This window comes from Arachis ipaensis, chromosome B2 (assembly GCF_059453495.1).
Source record: "Arachis ipaensis isolate K30076 ecotype BB chromosome B2, ASM5945349v1, whole genome shotgun sequence".
Taxonomy (NCBI): Eukaryota; Viridiplantae; Streptophyta; class Magnoliopsida; order Fabales; family Fabaceae; genus Arachis; species Arachis ipaensis.
This window is the reverse complement of record NC_142437.1, coordinates 35,498,741-35,508,039: the sequence shown is the minus strand read 5'-3', so window position 1 is coordinate 35,508,039 and position 9,299 is coordinate 35,498,741. Positions and strand designations below refer to the sequence as shown.

The window sequence follows — 9,299 nt, the reverse complement described above, 5'->3', positions numbered from 1 at the left end:
GTCATCAAAAGGAGCACTCTCCATAGGCCCTTTCCTCTTTTGCCTCTTTGAGCTTGATGATGCCATGGCTTGAATTGTTGTTTGAGGGGGTTTGAGGCTTCGGATAGATGAAGAGAGGGTTGGTTAAAGCAATTTGTGATGAAGGGTTTAGTGTGCCAATAGAAGTGTGGAGAGTGGGGATTTGAATGTGAGGAGTAAGCATGCACTACGGTTCACTTATATAAGAAAATCATGAGTGGATGAAGGGTGTGGATTGCATGAATGTTTACTAGATGAACGGATGGGGTTGTGTATGAAGGGAAGACAAGGATCATCACTTTAATGAGAGTGATTGGTTCGGTCTTCAAGGGTCTTCTTTCTCCAATGTTGCATGGCAGCGTTTCCCCATGCGTTCCCTCTTGAGACATGTGTGTAGTGCTCTTCATTAAGTGGCAAAATCTTCCCCATTTAATTGTCCAATCAATCCCTTTTCATGCTTCTTTTCCTTTCCTATAAAGATTTGAAATAAGGGAATTAATATATAAGAAAATTAAAACTCTACGGCTAGAATAAATTGAAAGAAAGGATTTGATTGTTTGTTTATGAATTTCAACTAACTAACTAACTATTGGTGGTTCCTTATATGTATTTTGGTGGCACCATGGGGTGACAACAAACTTAGTTTGAAGCACTGTGATGAAAGTTTTGTGTTCAAAGCTCCCAAGGCTAGCATGCAACTTGGTTTGCTTTGAACACCAAACTTGTTCCTCACTATATTCTACATAAGAAGTTTTTCACCAATTGTTTGTTAAGTTTGGATTGAAGCTCATAAAGATTGACTTATTCATTATCATCTGAAAGCATATAAAACATGGGTTGCCTCCCATGAAGCGCTTCTTTAGCGTCACTAGCTTGACGTTTTTCTTTCATCACGGTGGTTGGTAGTGCTTAAAGTCCTCCCCTCTTGCTGTGGACTTGTATCCATTGGTTGGATCAATGATTTCCACATGTTCCAGGGAAAGAACTCTGTTGATAGTGAAGACCTTGGGTAATTGAGATGGCACAGTAGGGAGATTAGGGGGAATATCTGGGAAGTAGGCTGAGACAACTCTATCCCCTGGAGAGAAGTCTTCCGTAGGGATCTTCTTGTTCCTCCATCTCTTTGGTACCTTCTTCTTTGTTTCTTTTGAGGTTGCCTTCCCCTTGGTGACCTCTTTTCTCCAAGGAGTTGTGATGCTATCTTCACCTGCCTCTAGAGGTTTGGGTTCCTCCAACTTTTCCTTGAGCTGTGGCAGTTGCTGTTTTCCTTGTTTATCAATTGAGGGGGTTTCAGAATGAACTAGCTGTGCTTCAGTGCTTGTCTCCTCCTTCAGTGTCTCCTTATCATTTGTGCTTAGTTCCTTGTCCTCTTGATCTGTTTCTTGTGAGAAGTTGAAGACATTGAAGCTGAGTTGTTCATCATGGATTCTCAATATTAGCTCCCATTTCTCTACATCGATAAGTGCTCTGGCCGTAGCTAGGAATGGTCTTCCCAATATGATTGGGTGAGTGTGACTCTCTTCCATATCCAGAATGACAAAGTCTGTTGGGAGAAAGTACTTTCCAACCTTTAGCAACACATTTTCCACCACTCCTATTGCTTGCTTTTGAGTTTTGTCAGCCAGTCTGATAATGACATCTGTGGGCATTATCTCATTGATTTGCAGTCTCTTCACCAAGGATAAGGGCAGTAAGTTGATGCTGGCCCCTAAATCACATAGTGCTCTGTCGAACATGTTTTCTCCTATGGCACAAGGTATATGAAAACTTCCTGGGTCTCTTCTTTTTGTAGGCAACTCAGGTTGAATAAGGGCACTACACTCCTTGTTCATCACTATAGTCTGCCCTCTCTTGAGTGAGCTTTTCCTGGGAAGAAGTTCCTTCATATACTTGATGAATGCAGGCATTTGTTGAATTGCCTTGATGAATGGTATGTTCACATGCAGAGATGCAAACAAGTCTAGGAACCTTGAGTATATTCTTTTTCCCACAGCACCATTGAGCAGTTGAGGGAATGGTGCATAGAGCTTCAGCAGCTCTTGTTGTGAGATTTCTGGTTCTTTGTGATCTCTATCCTCCTCCTTTGTTGAGCTGTCTTCAGGTTGTTTGCACATTTTGCCTTGCTTGTCTTCCATCTCTTGATCACTTGTAGTGACCATTTTGCAATCTTCCCATCTTACTTTCTTTGCTTCTCCCTTGGGTTCTTCTCAGTGTCACTTGGGAAGCTATCAATAGGTTTGGGAATCTTCTCAGCTAAATATCCCACCTGGAATTCCAGCTTCCTAATGGTTTCTCCCTGGTTCTTAATATTGGCTCGCACCTCCTCTTTGAACACCTTATTTTCTTGAATCTCTTGGCTTATTCCTTCCAGTAAGGCTTCAATCTTAGAGAGCCTGTCATCAATTGATGAGTGGTTCGGAGCAGATGTGCTATTTTGGTTTTGATAAGTATGTGGAGAAGTGTTGTTGTGGGGGTGTTGAGATGTCCTCTGGGTGAATTGTTGGTGAGCTGCATTGTTGTTGGAGTTGTAACGTCTCTGGTCTTGGTTTTGATCTTGCTCACTTCCCCACCCAAAGTTCGGGTGATTTCTCCATCCAGGGTTGTAAGTCTTGGAGTATGGATCATAGTTTTTCCTTGGTGAATTCCCAATGTAGTTGGCTTGCTCCTGACTCCCTTCTGCTTCTTGGTTTACTCCTTCTTGTGTTGTTGATGAAGTGGAGATTGCTGCTACTTGGTTCATCTCCATCTTCTTGGTGAGGTCAGCCAGCTGCTGGGTAATGAGCTTGTTTTGGGCCAACAAAGCGTCTACATTGTTTAGCTCCATCACTCCTCTTGTGTTCCCTCTTTCGAAAGCATAGAAGTAGTCGTTTTCTGCTACTGTTTCAATAACATCTATGGCTTCCTCAATGGTCTTCTTCTTGTTCAAGGACCCTCCAGATGAATGGTCTACTGCCTTCTTTGACACATAAGAGAGCCCTTCATAGAAAATGTGCAACTGGACCCATTCGTTGAACATGTCAGGTGGACACCTCTTTGTTAAGTCTTTGAACCTCTCCCATGCTTCATACAGAGTCTCACCATCCTGTTGCCTGAAGGTTTGAACCTCAGCTCTCAGCCTATTGATTCGTTGAGGAGGGTATAATCTTGCTAAGAATTTATTCACCACATCCTCCCAAGTTGTCAAGCTCTCCCTTGGGAAGGATTCCAGCCACTTGGCTGCCTTGTCTCTGAGTGAGAAGGGAAATAAGAGCAATCTATAGGCGTCAGGATGAACACCATTAGATTTCACTGTGTCACATATTCTCAGGAAGGTGGTCAAATGTTGGTTGGGATCTTCTTGAACACCTCCTCCAAACGAACAGTTGTTCTGAACAAGGGTGATGAGCTGTGGTTTAAGTTCAAAGTTGTTGGCATGGATTGTTGGTTTTTGGATGCTACTTCTACAATTGCCTGGGTTTGGATTAATGTAAGAGCCCAAAACTCTTCTATCCTCCCCAGCACGATTTGCTCCACCTCCTCTGCCATGGTTGTGAATCTCTTCTTCATGATGATTTTCCATGTTTACTTCCATGTTTGGTTCAAAGTATTCCTCAAACTGTTCCTCTTCTTCTTCAGCACCAACTACTCGTTTTCCTTTTGCTTCCCTCCTTAGTCTAAGGAAGGTTCTCTCTGGTTCAGAATCAAAGGAAGTTGAAGCCCCGCTTCTTCTCCCTGTCATACAACCAACAAGTACAAGCAGAAAATATAGGTGCAGACAGTATTTGTGTCAGAATTGATGTTAGTTGTGGCTGATGCAATATATCAAACAGTTAGTGGGTTAGCAAACAGAATTGAAAATAACAAAGAAAAACAAAAGAGTAGATGGAGAGGGGAAGAAGTTTAGCTAAAACAAAAAGTAGATCAATCAAACAGAAAAATGAAATTCACAAAATAAAATGCTCAATCTAGTGATCTTCCAATCCAATCATTGTTGATGCACAATCAATCCCCGGCAACGGCGCCATAAACTTGATGCACGGAAAACTTGTCTCTCAACAAATCTCCCTTCGGCAAGTGTACCGAAGTTGTCGTCAAGTAAAAACTCACAATAGAGTGAGGTCGAATCCCACAGGGATTGATTGATCAAGCAACTTTAATTAGAAGAATGTTCTAGTTGAGCGAATCCAGAATTTGGGTTGAGAGTTGCAGAAAATAAAATGGTGGGAATGTAAATAACAGAAAAGTAGAAGAAAGATAGAAGAAGAACAATGAAAATTAGTATTGATCCATCAAATTAAAACAGAGCTCCCTAACCCAATGAAAAGGGTTTAGTTGTTCATAGCTCTTGAAAATGAAAACAAAGATGGAGAATACATCATAAAACTAGAAATTGCAAAGAAAGTAAATACAGAGAGTGGTTCTTCAGCCTCCAGAACTATTTTACAATTCAAAGCTACTCCTATATATACTACTCTTCTCAGCTTCTATTTCACTCTTCAAGTCTTGGGCCTTTGGATCTTGAGTTTGAAGCAGTTCCTTTCTTTAATTGGGCTTGGCTTTACTTGCAGAGAGAAAGTGCGGAGTTGGCAGAGACTTAAGCTCAGGGCGTAAGGAGTGTTAATCATTTAGTGAAAGTCCAAGTTCGGGAACGTTAGTGACACTTAACATTGTCACTAACGTTCCAATGCACCCCTTTTACCTCACGTTAAAACCCACGTTAACTAGGTTAACGTGGCTTTTAATGTTGCCTTGTCAATCTTCGAGAACGTTAGTGACACTCAACATTATCACTAACGTTCCAGTGTGCCCCTTCTTGCTTCACGTTAAAGCTCACGTTAACTAGGTTAACGTGGCTTCTAACGTGGCCTTTGCCATCCTTCGAGAACGTTAGTGACATTCAACATTGTCACTAACGTTCCAATGTGCCCCTAGGTCTCACGTTAGAGTCCACGTTAACTAGGTTAACGTGGCTTCTAACGTGGCTGATGAGCGGATAATTTATACGCTTTTTGGCATTGTTTTTAGTATGTTTTTAGTAGGATCTAGTTACTTTTAGGGATGTTTTCATTAGTTTTTATGTTAAATTCACATTTCTGGACTTTACTATGAGTTTGTGTATTTTCTGTGATTTCAGGTATTTTCTGGCTGAAATTGAGGGACTTGAGCAAAAATCAGATTCAGAGGTTGAAGAAGGACTGCTGATGCTATTGGATTCTGACCTCCCTGCACTCAAAATAGATTTTCTGAAGCTACAGAACTCAAAATGGCGCGCTTCCAATTGCGTTGGAAAGTAGACATCCAGGGCTTTGCAGCAATATATAATAGTCCATACTTTGGCCAAGTTTAGAGGATGCAAACTGGCGTTCAACGCCAGCTCTCTGCCCAAATCTGGCGTCCAGCGCCAGAAAAGGATCCAAAACCAGAGTTGAACGCCAGAAATGGATCAAAACCTGGCGTTCAACTCCACAAATGGCCTCTACATGTGCAACACTCAAGCTCAGCCCAAGCACACACCAAGTGGGCCCCGGAAGTGGATTTATGCATCAATTACTTACTTCTGTAAACCCTAGTAGCTAGTTTATTATAAATAGGACCTTTTACTATTGTATTAGGTATCTTTGATCATTTGTATGCTATCTTAGATCACGTTTGAGGGCTGGCCTCTCGGCCATGCCTGGACTTTCACTTATATATTTTTAACGGTAGAGTTTCTACACTCCATAGATTAAGGTGTGGAGCTCTACTGTTCCTCAAAGATTAATGCAAAGTACTACTGTTTTCTATTCAATTCATCTTGTTTTGCTTCTAAGATATTCATTCGTACTTCAATCTGAATGTGATGAACGTGACAATCATCATCATTCCCTATGAACGCGTGCCTGACAACCACTTCCGTTCTACCTTAGACTGAATGAGTATCTCTTAGATCTCCTAACCAGAATCTTCGTGGTGTAAGCTAGAATGATGGCGGCATTCAAGAGAATCCGGAAGGTCTAAACCTTGTCTGTGGTATTCCGAGTAGGATTCAATGAATGAATGACTGTGACAAGCTCCAAACTCGCGATTGCGGGGCGTTAGTGACAGACGCAAAAGGATAGTAAATCCTATTCCAGCATGATCGAGAATCGACAGATGAATAGTCGTGCCGTGACAGGGTGCGTTGATCATTTTCACTGAGAGGATAAGATGAAGCCATTGACAAGGGTGATGCCTCCAGACGATTAGCCGTGCCGTGACAGGGCATTTGGATCATTTTGCCGAGAGAAGACCGAAAGTAGCCATTGACAATGGTGATGTATCACATAAAGCCAGCCATGGAAAGGAGTAAGACTGATTGGATGAAGATAGCAGGAAAGCAGAGGTTCAGAGGAACAAAAGCATCTCTATTCGCTTATCTGAAATTCTCACCAATGAATTACATAAGTATTTCTATCCCTATTCTATTATTTATTTTTGAAAACCCATTACTGTTTTATATCCGCCTGACTGAGATTTACAAGGTGACCATAGCTTGCTTCATACCAACAATCTCCGTGGGATTCGACCCTTACTCACGTAAGGTATTACTTGGACGACCCAGTGCACTTGCTGGTTCGTTATGCGAAGTTGTGAAGATATGTTTAGACCATGGTCCTGTGCATCCGTTTTTGGTGCCATTGCCAGGGAATCAATTTCGAACAACAATTCACAACCTGAGTAGCAATTTCGCATACCAAGTTTTTGCAACACGAAACTTAAATTGTTGCTTGTCCCCAAGCAACTGAAAATCAAATAGGATAAAAAGAAGAGAATATACTATAAATTTCAAACTATCAATGAAACATAGCTCCAATCAAATGAGCGGGACTTATAGCTTTTTTGCCTCTTGAATAGTTTTGGCATCTCACTTTATCCATTGAGGTTCAGAATGATTGGCATCTATAGGAACTCAGAGTTCAGATAGTGTTATTGACTCTCCTAGTTCAGTATGATGATTCTTGAACACAGCTATTTTATGAGTCTTGGCCGTGGCCCTAAGCACTTTGTTTTCCAGTATTACCACCGGATACATAAATGCCACAGACACATAATTGGGTGAACCTTTTCAGATTGTGACTCAGCTTTGCTAAAGTCCCCAATTAGAGGTGTCCAGGGTTCTTAAGCACACTCTTTTTTTTGCTTTGGACCTTGACTTTAACTGCTCAGTCTCAAGTTTTCACTTGACACCTACACGCCACAAGCACATGGTTAGGGACAGCTTGGTTTAGCCGCTTAGACCAGGATTTTATTCTTTTTGGTCCTCCTATCCACTGATACTCAAAGCCTTGGGATCCTTTTTATTTGCCCTTGCCTTTTGGTTTTAAGGGTTATTGGCTTTTTCTGCTTGCTTTTTCTTTTTCTTATTATTTTTTTTTCTTTTTTTTTCTGCAAGCTTTGTTCTTTGCTGCTTTTTCTTGCTTCAAAAATCATTTTTATGATTTTTCAGATTATCAAATAGCATGTCTCCTAGTCATCATTCTTTCAAGAGCCAACATATTTAACATTCTTAAACAACAACTTCAAAAGACATATGCACTGTTCAAGCATACATTCAGAAAACAAGAAGCATTGTCACCACATCAATATAATTAAACTAAGTTCAAGGATAAATTCAAAACTCATGTACTTCTTGTTCTTTTGAATTAAAACAGTTTTTATTTAAGAGAGGTGATGGATTCATAGGACATTCATAACTTTAAGACAAAGTTACTAACTACTAATGATAATGTAATGAAGACACAAACACAGATAAGCACATAACATAGAAAACGAAAAACAGAAGAAATAAGAACAAGGAATGAATCCACCTTAGTGATGGTGGCGTTTCCTTCTTGAGGAACCAATGATGTCCTTGAGCTCTTCTATGTCTCTTCCTTGTCTTTGTTGCTCCTCCCTCATTGCTTTTTGATCTTCTCTTATTTCATGAAGCATGATGGAGTGCTCTTGATGTTCCACCCTTAGTTGTCCCATATTGGAACTCAATTCTCCTAGGGAGGTGTTGATTTGCTCCCAATAGTTTTGTGGAGGAAAGTGCATTTGAGGCATCTCCGGGATCTCATGGTGATGAGCTTCATACGCCTCTTGAGCTCCATGAATGGGCTCTCTTGCTTGCTCCATCTTTTTCTTAGTGATGGGCTTGTCCTCTTTAATGAGGATATCTCCCTCTATGTCAATCCCAGCCGAATTGCATAAGTGGCAAATGAGGTGAGGAAAGGCTAACCTTGCCATAGTGGAGGACTTGTCAGCCACCTTGTAGAGTTCTTGAGGTATAATCTCATGAACTTCCACCTCTTCTCCAATCATGATGCTATGGATCATGATGGCCCGGTCTATAGTAACTTCAGACCGATTGCTAGTGGGAATGATTGAGCATTGAATGAACTCCAACCATCCTCTAGCTACAGGCTTGAGGTCCAATCTTCTTAGTTGAACCGGCTTGCCTTTGGAGTCAATCTTCCATTGAGCTCCTTCTACACAAATGTCCATAAGGACTTGGTCCAACCTTTGATTAAAGTTGACCCTTCTAGTGTAGGGGCGTTCATCTCCTTGCATCATGGGCAAGTTAAACGCCAATCTCACATTCTCCGGACTAAAATCTAAGTATTTCTCCCGAACCATTGTAACATAGTTCTTTAGATCCGGGTTCTTACTTTGATCATGGTTCTTGGTGATCCATGCATTAGCATAGAACTCTTGAACCATTAGGATGCTGACTTGTTGGATGGGATTTGTTAGAACTTCCCAACCTCTTCTTTGAATTTCATGTCGGATCTCCGGATACTCATTTCTTTTGAGTTTGAAAGGGACCTCAGGGATCACCTTCTTCTTGGCCACAACATCATAGAAGTGGTCTTGATGGGCTTTAGAGATGAACCTTTCCATCTCCCATGACTCGGATGTGGAAGCTTTTGTCTTCCCTTTCCCCTTTCTAGAGGATTCTCCGGTCTTAGGTGCCATCAATGGTAATGGAAAAACAAAAAGCTTATGCTTTTACCACACCAAACTTAGAATTTTGCTCACCCTCGAGCAATAAAAGAAAGAATAGATGAAGAAGAAGAAGAAATGGAGGAGAGGGAGATTGGGAAGTGTTTCGGCCAAGAAGGGTGTAGAGGGGTGTGTTGTGTGAATTTGATGAAGAATGGAGGGCTTTATATAGGGAAGGGAGGGGGGAAAGGTTTCAGCCATATGGGTGGGTTTGGGTGGGAAATTGGTTTTGAATTTTGAAGGTAGGTGGAGTTTATGAGGTAGGTTTATGGGGAAGAGTGGATGGATGTGAGTGGTGA

The 9,299-nt window shown here is 41.3% G+C and overlaps 1 non-coding gene across 1 annotated transcript; it reads left to right on the top strand.

Moving 5' to 3' along the window:
* The first annotated feature begins 3,032 nt into the window (after positions 1 to 3,032).
* On the top strand, positions 3,033 to 3,136 carry LOC148573576 (small nucleolar RNA R71). Its single transcript, XR_015906525.1, has one exon. It is a non-coding gene; the product is annotated as a small nucleolar RNA R71 (small nucleolar RNA).
* The last annotated feature ends 6,163 nt before the right edge of the window (positions 3,137 to 9,299 follow it).